The sequence below is a fragment of the Nicotiana attenuata genome, chromosome 7 (genome assembly GCF_001879085.1).
Source record: "Nicotiana attenuata strain UT chromosome 7, NIATTr2, whole genome shotgun sequence".
In the NCBI taxonomy this organism is placed as follows: domain Eukaryota; kingdom Viridiplantae; phylum Streptophyta; class Magnoliopsida; order Solanales; family Solanaceae; genus Nicotiana; species Nicotiana attenuata.
In genome coordinates, this window is record NC_031995.1 from 65,034,792 (window position 1) to 65,054,213 (window position 19,422).

Consider the following 19,422-nt stretch of genomic DNA (forward strand, 5'->3'; position numbering starts at 1 on the left):
GATTAGAAGATTATTATGGTATATATATATATATATATATATATATATATATATATATATATATATATATATATATATATATAACTTTAGTACTCAACATTCTTCTTCTTTTATTTAGATGTGTAGACCCATGATGTTTCATACATTACATTCAATCTTTTGACACATTTTTTTTTCCAGGTCATTTGCTTGAAAATTTTGCATGTGGAAGATTTCAATATGATGAAGAGTTGTCGAAACGATTTGAAGATATTATCTGATAGGATTAGTTATATCAGTTCAATCAATACAAGTTTATTTTAAAAGTTGTGACATTAATATTTTGGATTAGTACTTCCTTTGAATTGAGTAGATTCAATGAGATATATTTTGTTTTATGAATTAATAATATTATGTTTCTAGCATTTGCCTACCTTTGTTTCCACCAAGAGACACACGTTTACTATTAGCGACATTTAGTTGAATTTACTTGCCATTAAAATAGAATCTAAAAGGTCAAAATAAGATATTTACAGGAAGGATACAATAGTCATTCTAATTGCCACAAAATTTGTCGTTAAAACTACTGATGTTTAGTGGCAATTTAATTGGACTTATCGGCTATAAAAATGGACGCTATAGAAGTGTATTAGTTTGCTATGGATTTAAGATACCGGCCAAAAGTATTGCCACAACTAATTGCCGATAAAACTAACGATCTTTAGCGGTAATAAATCATACCATTTACCAGCTTTTGTGAGAATGGCCGCCAAAGGCTTTGTCGACCCCCGTATTTCCGGCTAAATACCATTGGCCGGTAAAGGATATAGCGGCTATTGTTATTGCTGCTAAAGATATTTTGTAGTGCCGCTAAAGCCCATTTTTGTAGTAGTGGCTTTGCAACTCCCTCAAGTCGGGGTTTTACGCATAGCATTAGCGCATGGGCAATCATTTCCTTTACTACCCAATTACTATCCTCAAGTTGTTACTTAAGCGCACTAATTGATTCTAAATTGTACCCTCTGTGTGCACTACCTGTCCCTTACCTATGGTCCTGGAGGCATTAGGACCTCTATTTGGGACAGTTCTAGACCAATCCTATATTGCTAAAAATGTAAAATCTAGGCGACAAACAAAACAAGCAGAACTTTCAAATAAAGCAAGTATGGGCTCACATTGACCTCCACACATAGGCAACAAAAGCACGCAATTGAATCAGCAAACTTGATTAACTTTGGAATTCTATAGGCTCATCTACGTGAGACAACAGAGCGTAAAGACAATTTTATTAAGGCGAGCATTGGGACCTATTTATTTGCCTGCTAATTTTATTCAGCATAGATCTGGGCATTTCAGGCAGTAGTATGTCATAGTTTTAAACCCAGAATCATTAGGGAGTCCTGCGGATACACTGCCTAAGTGACTTACAAGAGCGCTTGAATTCAGAACAGACTAACAGGATCATATAGGCATGATTTCTGCTTGTAGCACTGATTTTAACTCGTAAAGACAGTTTTATTCCTTTTAGATCCTATAGGCATGCTTTCTAATTGTTGAATTAATTTAAACCCCTATAGGCATGATTTCTAATTGCGAGGTTGATTTAAACTACTACAGGCAGGATTTCCAAGTTTCAGAACCGGTTTCACTCTATAGGCATGATATCGATTAGTTTTTTAAATCCTATAGGCATGATTTCTAAGTTTGAAACCAATTTTTATTCCTATAGGCATGATATCTATTTACCGTATATGGACAGAAATTAACAGCTTGTTATGAAAGATAATCAACAAAAGCCCTATAGACATGGTCACTAATGCACATTGGGTAAAAATATGTGTAGATCCTATTAACAGGTTTTCTAATATACAGAATTAAACGTTAAGTCCTATAAGCAGGGTTTCTAGCATGCAGATGTGCAACATAGAATTAAAATGATCATGAAAAATCCTATAGGCAGGATCTCTAAACACAATATAATATAATTCAAACAACATAATTAAACCTATAGGCAGGATCTCTACCCAGTTTCAATAAAGGTATAAAAAATCCCCCCCCCCCCCTCTCCAGCTTTTACTAATAAACCCCAAATCTGTTATTACAAAAATTATTACAGCCCAGAATGAATGAATTACGTAATAATAATGATTACACTATAGGGAGCCTTCATAGGCCCAATCTAAACTTGGGAACCAGGCCTTCAAACACAACAGCTCTGAAGCATAGCAGTGATCCATTCACAAAACCAGGCTTCCAGTGTGTCAAAGTTCCCAAAGAGCCTCAGGGACCCCGGGCAATGCTCACACCAGAACCACACATTCAGCACAAAGTTCATAGAAGATTGGAAAAACCAGCCCCAATGTGTCAGAGTTCAAAAGAGCCTCAAGGACCCTAGGCAGTGCTCACACTGGGGGTGGTGAGAACCTAAATGACTAAGAGTAGGAGTTTGAAAATAAGTGCATAAAGATTAAGGGGCAAGTTTTGAAATAGTTCAATTTTTAGAGGAGAGACAGTTCAGAATACAGAGTTGCAGACAGAACTGCTCTAAGAAACAAACAAGGTTCAGGTTCAGCATACAGTTCAAACATGGTGACATCTAATTAAGCTAGATACTCATGCTAGTATTATAACAATCATGGCTTAAACACAGAGACAGAAACACTTGAATTAAACAGGCAGGACACATGAATTAAGCCACAAACATATTTGATACATGCTTATAGTTCAGAATAGATATAAACTGACAAACACATCGAACCTTAAATCAACTTATGGGAGGATTCCTTTTATTCTAAATAACTTAGTCTTAAGCATAGCAGCATTATCAAATTGCCAGATAAAGGACAGAATCATGCTATGAATTGAAACAGGCTAGTCAAACAAAGCATAGAGAAGAAAATTGTAAAGGTTAGGGCATACCAGTTGAGAAGAAAGCAAGTAAAGGTGCAGTAATAGTTAAATTCCAGAGTAATTTGGCCTTGGCTTTCAGCCGGCCAAACAATAGCCACTTAGTGCAGAAATCAGAACAGGAGCAAGAGAGAGCTTAAGTTTTAGTAGTGAGAATGGGAGAGTTCTAGACTTGTAGTGTTGTTTAAAGGGAGTGAGGAACGGGGTTTAAATAACACCCAATGAAGTAAACAAATAAGGTAATGAACCAGTCCTACCCAAATAAGGTATAAAAATAACTTAACAATTAATTAAGGTCGGCGTAGATCAATTAACATGCCTAAAATTAGGCTAGCCTCAGTTAATGGGATCAATCAGTAGTCAAATAAGATAAGGAATAATTCCAGAATCAATTAGAAGTCGACTTTAATAATCAGAACATAAAATCAGGCCAGTAATCGCTACTACTAAAGGAAAGAACAGGTAAATAGAATAAATAAACACCACGGCTAATTCCAAATCCTAATTTAGGTAAGTAAAATCAGTTAGCAATTAATCAACAGAGTTAAAGGCAAACAAGTAGAAACAATAAGAATGAACAAATAGTCGGAACCCTAAGAAAATAGGCAGAAATACAAAAACAAGTAAAATCAGTAAAATAAATAAGAAAACCCTAACGGATACCCAGAGACGAAAATATTTAAAAGTTAAAACATTTATTTTGCAAAATCTGTTGAAATCAAAAACCTAGTTTTAGGGTAAATAAAATCGGTCAAGATTAATAATAGCAAAAGGCTAGAAACTATAGAGACAGAAGTATTGAAATTTTAAAGAAGAAGTACCAAAACGAACATAAAATCATTTCAGATCTGGGAAGAACTAACCAGATTCAACCAAAAATAGCTAGATTCATAAAAATACACAGAAGTCGAACCTAATCTGGTTTGAACTAGAGATTTGAAACCCTAAGTTACGAAAATATTCGTACTCACAGGTATTAGGATGAACATAGTCGGAAATAGCCAAGATGAGAGATTTTGAACCATATCTGGTTCAAGTCTCTTGAGATTCACTTGCCATTTGAGGCAAATGAATCACGTAACATCAAGATCGGGTAGCCAGTAAAGAAACAAAGCCAAATAAGGCAGGGAATCAAGGGAATATCCCATGAATCGAAAGGGAAAGTATGATGGCGGGCTAGGGTTTGAGAGTTAAAGAGGTGAGGAGATGAGAGGATTAGAAGACCGCGGATGGGGGAAGAAATGAATTAGGGTTTGGCGGGTATTTGGTATATTTAGAAGGGATGAATGATTTAGGGTCGTTGATCTTCTGAGATCAACGACCAGGATTTGATTTTGGGTGGGGCGGGTTTAATTTGGACGGGTATGGGTATGGGTAGTTGGGTTAGGGTGTTGGGTAATGGGTTATTGGGTTATTGGGCTGGATAGGGTATTGGGTTGGGTAGGTCCGAAAATTAATTAGGAAATGGGCTATATTTTAAATACCCATTTAAATTACTAAAATAATTTATAAATGATAAAAATTTCATTTGTGCATGAAAATAATTTAAAATAATCACTTAATATAATCAAAATATAAAAAGTCATTTTCTGTATAGATAATGTAATTATGCATATATATGGGCTATTATTGCAANATAAATGATAAAAATGTCATTTGTGCATGAAAATAATTTAAAATAATTACTTAATATTATAAAAATATAAAAAGTCATTTTCTGTATAGATAATATAATTATGCACACACACACACACACACACACACACACACACACATATATATATATATATATATATATATATATATATATATATATATATATATATATATATATTGTGGCTATTATTGCAAAATGTGCAATTCTAGCCTTAAAAATGCAAATGTAATTATAAAAAATGCAATTAAAATATTTAAGCATTATATAGGCATGAATGATAATTTGGAGGATTAAATCATCATAAAAATGATATGGGAAATAATTATTGGATATATTTATAATAAAAAATGCAGAAATAAGTTGATTTAAAGCTTTTAAAATTATAGAAAAGTTATAGAAATACTTGGGCATGTTTGTAAATATAATAATAATCCATATGCACTATTTTGAAGGTATATATGCATATTTAAAAATATATGAGGAAAAAATTGTGTATCAACAACTGCCCCTCTTTACCCGGGAAGGATGAAAGAGTTATCGGGTAAAGAAATGATGACCGATTTTGTTCGAATGGAGTGTTTTGGAAAATATAGGCCGCACCCTGGTCTCTGAGCTGCCTACATATCCCTGGTTTTACAGGAATCAGGCCGTGTGTAGTTCTGGACCCAAGGTGAATGAAACCGATAGAATTGTTATAGGAATGACCGTATGTTTTGGCTTTTTTGGGTAAGACAGTATCGGATGGATTTATGCAGAGTTATGAATGTGAATCTGAATTGTAACGGATGTATCGCATGGCAGATATCTGAATGATCATAGAGTAAAGTCGAGTAATTGATGAGAATCGGTTACGTTTGAAATAACAGCAAGGCATAAATGGTTTGAGTAGAAACCAGAGCGAAGGTTGCTCCTGTTTGAACAGTTACCTCCTGGATTTCTTGCAAAACTTAAAACACGATGCATGCAAGTGTATAGATTACTGCGAGAATTTAAACATGATGCAAGTTCCCTTTGGACCATGAAGGTTGTCTTTGGATAGTGAAGATGACGTCCTTAGACCATGATATCCCGGGCCATGAAGCTTGAGATAAGAGATTCGCAGGCCATGAAAATGGTGCCTCTGATCCATGACACCTTTGAATAATGATGTGCAGTGTTGAGAGATCCTCAGGCCATGACATGGTGTCTTCAGGCTATGAGGATGATGCTTTCGGACTATGACGCCTTTGGACAAGTTGGCTATACATCTGCCCATGAAGTGCAGAGACATGATACCGGAGGTGATAACAAGACAAAGCTTGGTCTTTTTTGGGGGCAGAGCTTAACCCCGAGAGAAGAATATAATGCAAAGTTTAGAATAGGGCAACACTTATGTAGAGGGAGACAATGCTTAGTCTCATGAGAAGGCAGTGCTTAGCCTAATGCAAATTTGGGAGGCAGGGCTTAGCCTGATGCAAGATTTGAGACAGGGCTAGTCTCATGCAAAAAGAGAAGGCAATGCTTAGCCTTATGCGAATATAGAGAGAGGGCTTAGTCTCATGCAGAGAGAAGGCAATGCTTAGCCTTATGCGAATAGGGAGGCAGGGCTTAGCCTCATGCAAGATTTGAGACAGGGCTTAGTATCATGCAGAGAGAAGGCAATGCTTAGCCTTATGTAAAGTTGGGAGGCACGGCTTAGCCTCATGCAAGATTTAAGACAGGGCTTAGTCTCATGCAAAGAGAAGGAAATGCTTAGCCTTATGCATATTTTGGAGGCAGGTCTTAGCTCATGCAAGATTTGAGATAGGGCTTAGTCTCATGCAGAGAGAAGGCAATGCTTAGCCTCATGCAAATATGGAGGCAGGGCTTAGCCTCATGCAAGATTTGGGACAAGGCTTAGTCTCATAGAGAGAAGGCAATGCTTAGCCTTATGCAAATATGGAGGCAAGGCTTAGCCTCATGCAAGATTCGAGACAGGGCTTAGTCTCATGCAGAGAGAAGGAAATGGTTAGCCTTATGTAAATATGGAGGCAGGGCTTAGCCCCATGCAAGATTTGAGACAGGGCTTAGTCTCATGCAAAGAGAAGGCAATGCTTAGCCTTATGCAAATATGGAGGCAGGGCAAATAGGAGCAGAATATTTCTTAGCTGGAGATATATTTGCGTCTGATGGCCTGATCGATAGTGATTTTGATACATGTATATTTGCGGATACTCCTGTTATGTTCACTGTGCTTGCATCCAAAGAAAGATCGTGAGTTTTGTAGGGGGAGGTTGGTTCGTGCTCTTGTCTTTTCTTGCTCCGCTTTGTTCTGCTTTGGGAACCCTGTTCGAGTTACCCTAGGTAACACATGGCTGCCATAGAAATGAAGTTTCGAAAATATGCACTTATTGATGAAAATAGAGTTGTTTTATAAAACATAATGGTACATAATATCAAGCACATCGTATGAACCAATGAGTGTANTCATCACCTTCCCGAATAAGCCCAATCGACCCTTCAGGATCCCATTCTTCATCAGTTTCTATCATATTTACCTTTCACCTCTATGATCTGGGAGGGGATTGTTGCGGACATTTGGTGCTGCTTCCTTTTCTTGTATGACTTAGGTATCAATCAGGGTTTGAATCTTGTCTTTCAGAGTGCGGCATTCATCGATAGTATGCCCTTTCATGCCAGAGTGGTATGCACACGTTTTGTTTGGGTTGACCCACTAGGAAGCGTTTTCTATGGGCCGCAGGAATAAGGGTAACATATCCGGAAGCCTTCAATCTTTTATATAGTTGGTCAATGGGTTCAGCAACAGGGGTATATTGTCTGGGTGGCTTGCGATCAAAATTGGGTCTAGGTTTTGTATAGTTTTGACGGGTTGGAGGTGAATGGTAATAGGCTGGCTGGGTACTATAAGTGTGATAGGCGGTAGCGGGTTGAGAATATCTGGGAGGTGAAGGTTAGTATGTGGGTGGAGGTGTTTGGTATGTGAGTGGAGATTTTGGGCCTTGGGCCACCATCACTGCCCCTACTTCTTTCTTCTTCGATATACCCCTAACTATAATGCTTTGTTCATAGCCTGCAACGCCTCAAAATTGGTCACCATCCCACTCTTGATCCATTCTTCAATCCTTTCTTCGAGTTTGATGATGTCGGAGAACTTGTGATTTTCGATGACCATTAACCTTTCATAGTATTGGGGATCCTGGGCCCTGACGAAGAATTTGTTCATCTGCTTTTCCTCTAGTACCGGCCTGACTTTTGCAGCTTCTGACCTCCATCGAGTAGCATACTCGCGGAAAGTCTCCTTTGGTTTCTTCTTTAGATTCTGTATGTAGAAGACATCCGGCGCATTCTCTGTATTAAACGCGAATCGATCCATGAAGTCCGATACCATGCTTACCCAATTAACCCACTTATTGGGATTCTGATTGATATATCAAAACAAGGCATTTCCAGTGAGACTCCTCATGAACAGCTTCATGCGAATCATTTTTCCCAACTCCCACGAGCTTATCACAGTATGTTCTCAAATGCACCTTCGGGTCACCCGTTCCGTCAAACATCTCGAACTTAGGAGGTTTGTAACCCTCCGGTAGTTCGATGTTTGGCTGAATGCACTGATCCTCATAATTCATAGCTTCAATTCCTTTACCTCCTTCAACACCGTGGACTCGGCTTGTGAGCTTCTTGAGCTCCTCTGCTATGTTCTTAATGAGCAGGTCCTTCTCGGCAGATTCTGGAGTGTATGAGATTGGCTGAGTAGAGTGAGGTAAGGTTCCACGTATATGGGATTATTTTGGTAGGTGCCGGGGGTTGGAGTGTAGTGGTGATCATTAGTGGAGTTTTACGGATCAGGGATAGGTTGTGGGGTATTATGAGGAGTATGGTAAGTGGTTTGTGGGTATTGAGTAGGAAGATATTGATGCTGAGAGGGAGTGGGTATTCGTGGAGGATTAGGATTTTAGGAAGGAGTTGCGTATGGATGAGGTGCGGGAGGATTTTGTGGACGTTGGTTTGGTGTGTTTTGAGGAGGTGCTGGGTTTTGAGCGTTTTGTTGGTTAATGTCTGGGACGTTTAGGGTGAGGGAGAGGTTTGCCAAGTTGCGGATCTGCTCAAGTTCTCCTTGCAATTCTAGTATTTTCTGTTCCAATCGTAGGACCAAATCATTTTGGGCTGGAGTACTTCGACCGTCTGAAGTTTTAATATTCTCAGCCTTTTCTTTTCGGATACCACTCATATCATCCATCTTAGCTTTTCCTTTGCTTTTCAAATTACTTGGAGGAGGAGGAGGAGGAGGAGGAGAACCTCTAGATCTGGTGTGATATGCTGACGATGCCAGTATGTGCGAACCAACCTTAGGGGATGGGAATAATCAAAATAAAGAAAAACAAAAGGTAGACAAGTCAGTAAGGATTCTGAAAAGCATTTGCAGGATTGAAACACGTATTGCGGGAATGTAAATTCGCATCCTAATTTAGGGAACCTCGTTGTGCCCGAGGTGGGCCTAGCGACAAGTAGATTTGGAGAGATTTAATGCTTATAAATGCCTCATTTCGTTAATGTAATAAATAAGACGAACCTGAAAACAACGATAAATAAATGAGTTACTAATGGCATCTGCCTTATTACATTCCAAAATGACTTAAAACAGATAAACCTAATCTACTTGGTCCCGGAGGGACCTTCCCCATATTTGGCCTTCTTGGCTCCATCAATTAGATTCCCCAGGTCGTGCATGTCCAGCAGCAGGTATGCCCTTTCTTGGTGTCCTCCTTCGTTGCCGTATGCATTCTGACAATCTGCGACCCTTTTCCGCATCTTCCCTTCTAGTTCCATTAGACACTGCTCTATATACTCCAGCCGTTATGTTGATTTTGTATCCATCTCCTTCCACTCATTAGTTGACTCCATGTCGAACTTGTGTTTCTCCAGATGCTTGGCTTCGGATTCAAGGACCCTCTTGCGTAGCCTCTCATACTTCACTTGTGCTTTAGTAACTTCATCCATGACCCTGTTTCCTTGACCAACCCTTGGCTCAAATATTCCTGCTATGTTATCTTCTAACCATGATGGGTAGAAGTACACATAACCAACGTGATATCGATCTGGCTCGATGGTATCCTTTTCCACGATAATCTTCAAGTGCCACATGTGTTGGGCCTCACATTTGTATGGAATGGCGTCTCCCTGAAAATCGGCTCTGTAATGACTCATTTTGGAGACTCGTGGTATGACTTGTTTTCTACCAGCTTGTCTCATGACCCTGATAGGAACATAGGGATGTATTCCCCTTAACCCAATCAACACCAAATGTGGAACATCCCTGGATCTGATGATGAATTCATCAGTGGGGAACCACTCGAACATCCAGTGAACCTGGTCCTTGGTCAAATTGTTGAAAAACTGCGCCCATTCTGTAGCATTCTCTGGCTGTGCAAATCTGTCTGGGATAAAGGTCATTCTTTTAGGGTGGTGGAAGGCTATGTGATCGTTCCATGGTCTTTGTGGAAACTCTTAGCGGTATTGACCCCTCTGAAGATGTTCTAACAACCAAATCTGTAGTAGCAAGTTACAACCCTCAAAGTGTTTGAACCCTTTCTTGCAACGATCCAGAGCCCGGTATATGTCCGCTACAATCATCGGGACAATAGAATAGGTTTGTGCATCAATTCCATCTATTAAAGCTTTGGTTACCATGGCCAACCTGGTGTGAATTCTGTCCCCTCGGCTTGGGAACACTATCATGCCCAGAAAGTAGACGATGAATACAAAAACCCTGCGATGAGTCCAACCCAGGGAAGTGATGGAGAATTCATCATGAATGATACAGTAAGATTTGTTGTGTCTATATCGTTCATAGAGGAAGCCAAAGGGTATGTAGGACTTCTTCAGGCACTCCAAATCTTTAGAAACAGAATGTGTCTAGAACAGAATACAGCTCTTTCGCCGTCCCAGAACATAGTAGCAGTTTCGATCAGCATGTTGTTTGGTTGGATGTCCAATAAGGAAGGTAAGTTTCCAAGAACCCTCTTCACGTGATTTTTGTCGCTTGGCGAAAGATTTTCCCACCAGTCTAACAACAACGGTGGTATACTTTGGACCATGCCGAACCTGGGGACTTCGTGCCTCATTTTCTGCAAAATAAATAGAGTTAAACCCTTGCCCCCTCCGGATTCGACTACCTACACATTAACGATTAGCACATCGGCATTTATCTCTCTAAATAATGCACATATCGTGGTTGCGTCTGTTGGGATTATGGAAATCCCGGTGGACTTTTGAAAAAGCTTTCTTAGAGGGTTATTACGCGGACAACATATTAACCCTGGCTAGGTATGACCAAGATGCATGTACAGTTATTATCAGAGTAATGTTTCTATAGAAGTGTAGACTAGTACCCTCAAGCGGACAACTTGAGAGGGAAAGGCACGGAACCGTCGACTACACCACTGATTGACTAGTTTTACCGCAAATAAGCCTTTCCGTTTAAAGGGTGATTTTAGGAAGAGCGCGGACACTCATCAAGTGTCGCTATGGTATTAGTATGCACGAGTGGAATATGATGTTGAGCATGGAGTTATGCAAAAGAAAATAACACGTTGCCAAATATTTGCATGATAAAATGTGGTATTTGATAATTGTAAAGACATTTAAGAAAAGAAAAACAAGGAGACAAGTCAGTTTTCATAGTAAAAGTGATAAAGCAGGGGAGGGAGATCATAAATGAATAAGGATAGGCAAATAAATTCACATAGAATGGGAAGGGGTGTGCAAGTATTAAAGACATGCTTAAAGTCTAATTCACAAACAAGTTCGTTATGGTAAGAGCCTAAAGATCTCCCCAGCAGAGTCGCCATGCTGTCGGGCTCCCTTTTTCTCGCGAAATTGGGTTTCGACATTTTTGGGACAACTCCTTTCCGTGAGGGTAGGGAATCGGAATTGGAAGAGTCGCCACCTAACGGATTTAAGGTGCGTTAGGGCACCTAAAACAATTAACTCAAATAACCAGTCTACATCAGCAGAGATCAGGTAATGGCTCAAAATTACCTTGAGGGGAAGGTGTTAGGCACCCCTCGAGGTCCACAACGGTGGGTCCCGGCCGAATTTAAATTAAGTGAATTAGTCTAAAAAGGAGAGAGGACAATTTGGACAAATACAATATTCAATTTATCAAACAGGGATAAGAGGTGGTCCTAAGTTTTAGCCTAAATGATCATTCCATGCAATGCTTTGCAACTCCTCAAGTTGGGGTTTTACGCATGGCATTAGCGCATGGGCTATCATTTTCTTTACTACTCAATTACTATCTTCAAGTTGTTACTTAAGCTCACTAATTGATTCTAAACCGTACCCTATGCGTGCACTACCCGTCCCTTACCTATGGTCCTGGAGGCATTAGGACCTCTATTTGGGATAGTTCTAGACCAATCCTATATTGCTAAAAAATGTGAAATCTAGGCGCCAAACAAAATAAGTAGGACTTTAAAATAAAGCAAGTAAAGGCTCACGTTGACCTCCACACATAGGCAACAAAAGCACGCAATTGAATCAACGAACTTGATAAACATTGGAATCCTATAGGCAGGATATCTACGTGAGACAACAGAGCGTAAACACAATTTTATTAAGGCGAGCATTGGGACCTATTTCTTTGCCTACTGATTTTATTCAGCATAGATCTAGGCATTTCAGGCAGTAGTATGTCATAGTTTTAAACCCAGAATCATTAGGGAGTCCTGCGGATATGCTGCCTAAGTGACTTACAAGAGCGCTTGAATTCAGAACAGACTAACAGGATCCGATAGGCATGCTTTCTAATTGCTGAATTGCTTTAAACCCCTATAGGCATGATTTCTAATTACGAGGTTGATTTAAACTACTACAGGCAAGATTTCCAAGTTTCAGAACTGATTTCACTCTATAGGCATGATAACTATTAGTTTTAAATCCTACAGGCATGATTTCTAGGTTTGAAACCGATTTTTATTCTTATAGGCATGATATCTATTAACCGTATTTGGACAAAAATTAACAGCTTATTGTGAAAGATAATCAACAAAAGCCCTATTGACATGGTCACTAATGCACATGGGGTGAAAATATGTGTAGATCCTATGAACTTGATTTCTAATGTGCAAAATTAAACGTAAAGTCCTATAAGCAGGGTTTCTAGCATGTGTGCAACACAGAATCAAAATGATCATGAAAAATCATATAGGAAGGATCTCTAAACACAGTATAATATAGTTCAAACAACATAATTAAACCTATAGGCAGGATCTCTACCCAGTTTCGATAAAGGTATCCCCCCAGCTTTTACAAATAAATCCCAAATCTGGTATTAAAGAAATTATTACAACCTAGAATGAATGAATTACATAATAATAATGATTACAGTATAGGGAGCCTTCATAGGCCCAATCTAAACCTGGGAACCAGGCCTTCAAACACAACAGCTCTGAAGCATAGCAGTGATCCATTCACAACACATTAAACCAGGCTTCCTGTGTGTCAAAGTTCCCAAAGAGCCTCAGGGACCTCGGGCAATGCTCACACCAGAACCATACATTTAGCATAGAGTTCATAGAAGATTGGAAAAACCAGCCCCAATGTGTCAGAGTTCAAAAGAGTCTCAAGGACCCTAGGCAGTGCTCACACTGGGGGTGGTGACTAAGAGCAGGAGTTTGAAAACCAGTGCATAAAGGGTAAGGGGGCAAGTTTTGAAATAGTTCAATTTTTAGAAGGGAGACAGTTTAGAACACAGAGTTGCAGGTAGAACTGCTCTAAGAAACAAACAAGGTTCAGGTTCAGCATACAGTTCAAACATGGTGACATCTAATGAAGCTAGACTCATGCTAGTATTTAAACATTCATGGCTTAAACACAGAGACATAAACACTTGAATTAAACAGGCAGGACACATCAATTAAGCCACAAACATATTTGATTACATGCTTATATTTCAGAATATGTATAAACTAACAAACACATCGAACCTTAAATCAAGTTATGAGAGGATTCATGTTATTCTAAATAACTTAGTCTTAAGCTTAGAAGTATTATCAAAGTGCCAGATAAAGGGCAGAATCATGCTAGGAATTGAAACAGGCTAGTCAAACAAAGCATAGAAAAGAAAATTACAAAGGTTAGTGCATACCAGTTGAGAAGAAAGCAAATAAAGGTGCAGTAATAGTTAAATTTCAGAGTAATTTGGCCTTGGCTTTCAGCCGACCAAACAATAGCCACTTAGTGTAGAAATCAGAACAGGAGAAAGAGAGAGAGCTTAAGTTTTAGTAGTGAGAATGGGAGAGGTCGACACTTTAGTAGTGTTTAAAGGGAGTGAGGAAGGGGGTTTAAATAGCACCCAATGAAGTAAACAAATAAGGTAATGAACCAGTCCTACCCAAATAAGGTATAAAATAACTTAACAATCAATTAAGGTCGGCATAGATCAATTAACAGACATAAAATCAGGCTAGCATCAGTTAATGGGATCAATTAGTAGTCAAATAAGGTAAGGAATAATTCCAGAATCAATTAGAAGTCGACTTTAATAATCAGAACATAAAATCAGGCCAGTAATCGCTACTGCTAAAGGAAAGAACAGGTAAATAGAACAAATAAACACCACGGCTAATTCTAAATCCTAATTAGTTAAGTAAAATCAATTAGAAATTAATCGATAGAGTTAAAGGCAAACTAGCAGAAACAATAAGAATGAACGAATAGTTGGAACCCTAAGAAAATAGGCAGAAATAGAAAAATAAGTAAAATCAGTAAAATAAATAAGGAAACCCTAACGGATACCAGAGTCAAAAAAAATTTAAAGGTTAAAATATTTATTTTGCAAAATCTTTTGAAATCAAAAACCTAGTTTTAAGGAAAATAAAATCGGTCAGGAATAATAATAGGAAAGGCTAGAAAATATAGAGAGAGAAGTATTGAAATCTTAAAGAAGAAATACCAAAACGAACATAAAATCGTTTAAGATCTGGGAAGATCTAACCAGATTCAACCAAAAATAGGTAGATTCAAAAAAATACACACAAGTCGAACCAAATCTGGTTTGAACTAGAGATTTGAAACCCAAAGATAAGAAAATATTCGTACTCACAGGTATTGGGATGAACATAGACGAAAATAGCTGAGATGAGAGACTTTGAACCATATCTGGTTCGAGTCTCTTGAGATTCACTTGCCATTTGAGGCAAATGAATCAAGTAACATCAAGATCGAGTAGCCAGTAAAGAAACAAAGCCAAATAAGGCAGGGAATCAAGGGAAGATCCCATGAATCGAAAGGGAAAGTATGACGGCGGGCTATGGTTTGAGAGAGAACGAGGTGAGGAGATGAGAGGATTAGAAGACGACGGGTGGGGGAAGAAATGAATTACGGTTTGGGGGTTATTTGGTATATTTAGAAGGGATGAATGATTTAGGGTCGTTGATCTTCTGAGATCAACGGCCAGGATTTAATTTTGTGTGGGGCGGGTTTAATTTGGACGGGTATGGGTATGGGTATTTGGGTTAGGGTGTTGGTTATTGGGTTATTGGGCTGGATAGGGTATTGGGATGGGTAGGTCCGTAAATTAATTAGGAAAGGGGCTATGTTTTAAATACTCATTTAAATTACTAAAATAATTTATAAAAATAAATAATAAATGATAAAAAATTTATTTGTGAATGAGAATGATTTAAAATAATCACTTAATATTATAAAAAATATAAAAAGCCATTTTTTGTATAGATAATGTAATTATGCATATATATGGGCTATTATTGCAAAATGTGTAATTCTAGCCTTAAAAATGCAAATGTAATTATAAAAAATGCAATTAAAATATTTAAGCATTATATGGGCATGAATGATAAATTTGGAGGATTAAATCATCAAAAAATTACGTGGGGGATAATTATTGGATATTTGTATAATAAAAAATGCAGAAATAAAGTGATTTAAAGTTTTTAAAATTATAGAAAAGTTATAGAAATACGTGGGAATGTTTGTAAATCTAATAATAATGCATATGCACTACTTTGAAGGTATATATGCATATTTAAAAATATAAGAGGGAAAAATTGGGTATCAACAGTGAGTTCGTGTTTATTGAGTAGATCAAGGCACTAAATTCAGATACATATGATGTCTGAATATTATTTGTACAACATTATCTAAAGAGATTGGATTGAGAGTGATTTCTTCCGCTAACTAAGGTGTTTCGTTTGTGTATTTCAACATCTAAAAGAAAAGTTCTCTCGCTTCCATTCGGAGAAATATGCTCCATGAGAAAGGAGAAAATGTTATAACATACGTTTTCATATATTGTACACAAATGTTGATCGAAAGAGATTAACATAAGTTTATCTTGACTTATTATTGAGTAAGATCCCAAATTGAGTACCCTTATAACTTCTATCAGTGGCACGAAGCTTAGTTTGATGTTCCTATCTTAGCATACTACTAAATGACCATGAGAGATTCTGTTTGGTGGAGCATGACTAGAAAAGCGAATTGAATTCCAGTTGAGAGACTCGTGAGAAGAGGAAGACTATTGATAGAATCTCATTTAGATTGTAATTGCCGGTACCACTTATGACTTATGGGTCATAAATGTGAACACAAAAAACAATGATACATGAGATCTCAGGGATCATTATGATTCAAATGATCTAGGGCACTGAGAATACTCTTTACGATCTACTTGAAGATTTTCATGACGATATAGAGAGGCTACATACTTCTGACAAATGTATAGCAACGTGCTCTCATAGTATGTTGGTCGTATGACCTATTTATCCACTATGAATGATGCAAGAGAAATAGAAGTAAAATATGTGTTCCCATAATGTGATGGAGTTTGAGCACTTTCTTATGTGCGAGTGGGAGATGTTCGAAAATACGACTTTTGGGTCTGGTACACCCATAAGGGGTACTAGCTAATTAGTCCCATTAGTTAGCTTAACCCTAAGCCCAAATACAATGTATATAAAAACCACTATGGGTGTTGAAAAACTCTTTCTCATGTAGGAAAAATCGGGTAGGGTTAGGGTTGATTCTCATCATCATAGAGATTGATGGTAGATTGTAGATAAAGGGAATTCATTAGCTTCATGAAGATTCCCGATGACACAAGTCGTGGTTACTGCAGATCCTCTTTTGCAAAGGAGAAACCGGTAAGTATCCTAATCTAGTATTTACAATTGAGATACGACAATACGAAAACTCAGATTCTTCAAATTCTCCTCTAATATTCGGATAGATAGCAAACTGAATTCTTAACAGCTACATGCAACGAATTTAAAGACGTAGTTGACTCTGAGGAAAAGACACTGGTTTCATTTGCAGAAGGGCAGTAACTCTATACTCTTAATGAGATTTTCGATATCAGTTCGAACGTGTTGAAACAGTAGTTTGTCAGTGAAGAAATCAAAGAAGAAGAAGAAGAAGAAGAAGGGAGAAGAAGGAGGAGGAGGCTACATATGATATTCACTCAAATAGGGTACAGGTTAAAGTTTTCTCAATAGTCCCAAGTTAAATAGCACTGTGTAATATCAGCAAGAGAAAAAAAAATGTACTGTCAAAGAACAAAGAATAAAAATATACAATGATCTACCCAACTAGCCCCTCTATTACAATTTATTGTGTTTTGATTTCTCTTGTCCAAAATCAATTATCTCAACTTCTAAAATTTATAGTGGAAAGGAATAGTGCAGGAAGGGATCGAGACCAGGCAGAGCCACTAGTAGAGTAAGACCTTCCCACGTGTCAAGTTGAATATGAATAAATGAATGTAGCCTCAACCAGAGAGATCAACCTACACTTTTAAGTTGAGGCCGCTGGCGGCGCAGAACGAACTAATCTGCGACCATCTAGTTTGCCGGATCGATTACGAGTCATATCCTAGACTGATTCCTCCTCTCTTCCGGAGCCAAAACACAGGCACAGGGCTCCAGAGGCGCTGCCCCAGGCGCCAGCACTGACATAAATTGCCTTCCCCGCTCCCAATCAAAAGAGCACGCGAGACTTCGTAGGGACATTCACACTTTGATTCGTGAGCAAATCATGAGAACATTGTAAAAGAATTATGGTGGTTGTCCATGCACTTTCTAGAAATGACGAAAATATAATCCAGTGCCGCAAAGGTGATAATTTCTTACGATTTTACGACTTTCTTAGCTTGTCAAACTTTCTCTCTTTCACCAGGAAAGTTATTCGATAAGCAAGATCTTTGATTGATGAGCCTGAATAAGGTTGATCAATGGCAGCTGCTTGGAGCTTTCTCTATATCTTAATTGAATTGCCCCTCTCTTGTGAGGCCCCGTAAAATTTTGCCAAGGAATTTTGAGGTTTTGTTGTGCCGAGGTAGACGTATATGTTTGAGTCTTGTTGAAGTGAAGGTTATGATGCCAAGTTGTGTGGAAAAAAAACTCGATATGCTTAAGACTCTTAATCGCTCATATGTTTACCTAAAGTCTTCATTTGAAATGTCTTGTTGTTGATAATCTATAAAGATGTTCGAAAATAAAATAAGTGAATTGGGGATATAGAGTGTGGCCAACATGCCAAGATGTAAGTTATAACTTTGGCTAGTGGTGCCAATGAAAAGAGAGGATGCGAGAAATATTATGAAATGAACCTCAACTCAACTATTTTAAAATGACTTCAAAAATAAAATTGCCTAAAAGCTTTTGTACTCAATTCAAGCCCATAAATGTTTGTTTTAACTAATCCTTTGCTTTATAAATATATCCAACGTGATTCGAGTTCTTACATACTCAGGTGTTGAAATTGTACATTGCTGTATTTGGGAAAGAGTATTTCAAGAATAAATGGTGTATTTCTTGTTTATGATTTTGATGTGTGTTTCTATTGATGTTCGGTGTGCCCCATTCTTTGGGAAGAAACCTGTTTGTATTTAAAGTTTCCATTACTAAAGAATTTGAGGTTTATGATTTTCGAAATATTATATATGTTGATGTTTGATGGTGATCCTTGAAAATAAAAGGGGTGAAAGTGTGGAACATGAAATACATCCACCGTTCCATGAATAAAGAACCTTGCTAATGGCCAAAAGAGCCAAGGAAATAATGTTATTCTGATTGTGGTTGATGTCTCGCATGAGACGGCCTAGCCGATCGGGTCGTGATCGGACGCCATGCCACACACGATGGTGACTGTGTTGGAATTTGTAATTGAAATTGCGATTGTGGTTGATGTCTCGTATATAGCCGATCGGGTCGTGATCAGACGCCATGCCGCAAACATGGTGCTGATTGTGTTGAACTTTGTAATTGAAATTGTGATTGTGGTTGATGTCTCGTATGGGACGACCTAGCCGATCGGTTCGTGATCGGACGCCATGACGCACACATGGTGGTGATTGTGTTGGAAATTGTAATAGAAATTATAAACAGTGGCATATCGGTACTAAAGATCTCCCAACCTAATATATGGAATTACTTGAAAACTTGTCTTGTTCCTAACTTGATGTTTTGGGTATTGTTTGAGACTCCCATTGGTTTTTATGATTGTTCATTCTTGTGTCATCATTCGTTCTATTAAGAGGAAATTTAGTCATACATACTAGTGTTATTCGACGGTACTAATATCTCTTTTGCCGGGGAGCTGCATCTTCAATGGATGCAGGTGGTTCCACAGTAGACGGCATTGATCAGTGATAGCGATACACTCTCTTTCCAGCTGAATTGGTGAGTCCCACTTCATTTCGAGGTCATGTATATTTTGTTCCACATATATTGTGTTTGAGGTATAGCCAGGGCCTTGTTACCGATATTTCTATATTACTATTCTGTCGTACTTAGAGGCTCCATAGATATAGTGTGGGTGGTACGTTGGTGTTAGGAAAGTCGAACTAGAAATGTTGTAATTATATCACACGTTCCACA

At 38.1% G+C, this 19,422-nt stretch overlaps 1 long non-coding RNA gene across 1 annotated transcript in view; it reads left to right on the forward strand.

The window, feature by feature from the left end:
• The window catches only part of LOC109229225, a 1,617-nt gene extending 1,207 nt beyond the window's left edge, over positions 1-410 (forward strand). The window contains exon 3 of the long non-coding RNA XR_002068522.1: positions 181-410. This is a non-coding gene — a long non-coding RNA (uncharacterized LOC109229225). The remainder of the gene's footprint in view (positions 1-180) is intronic.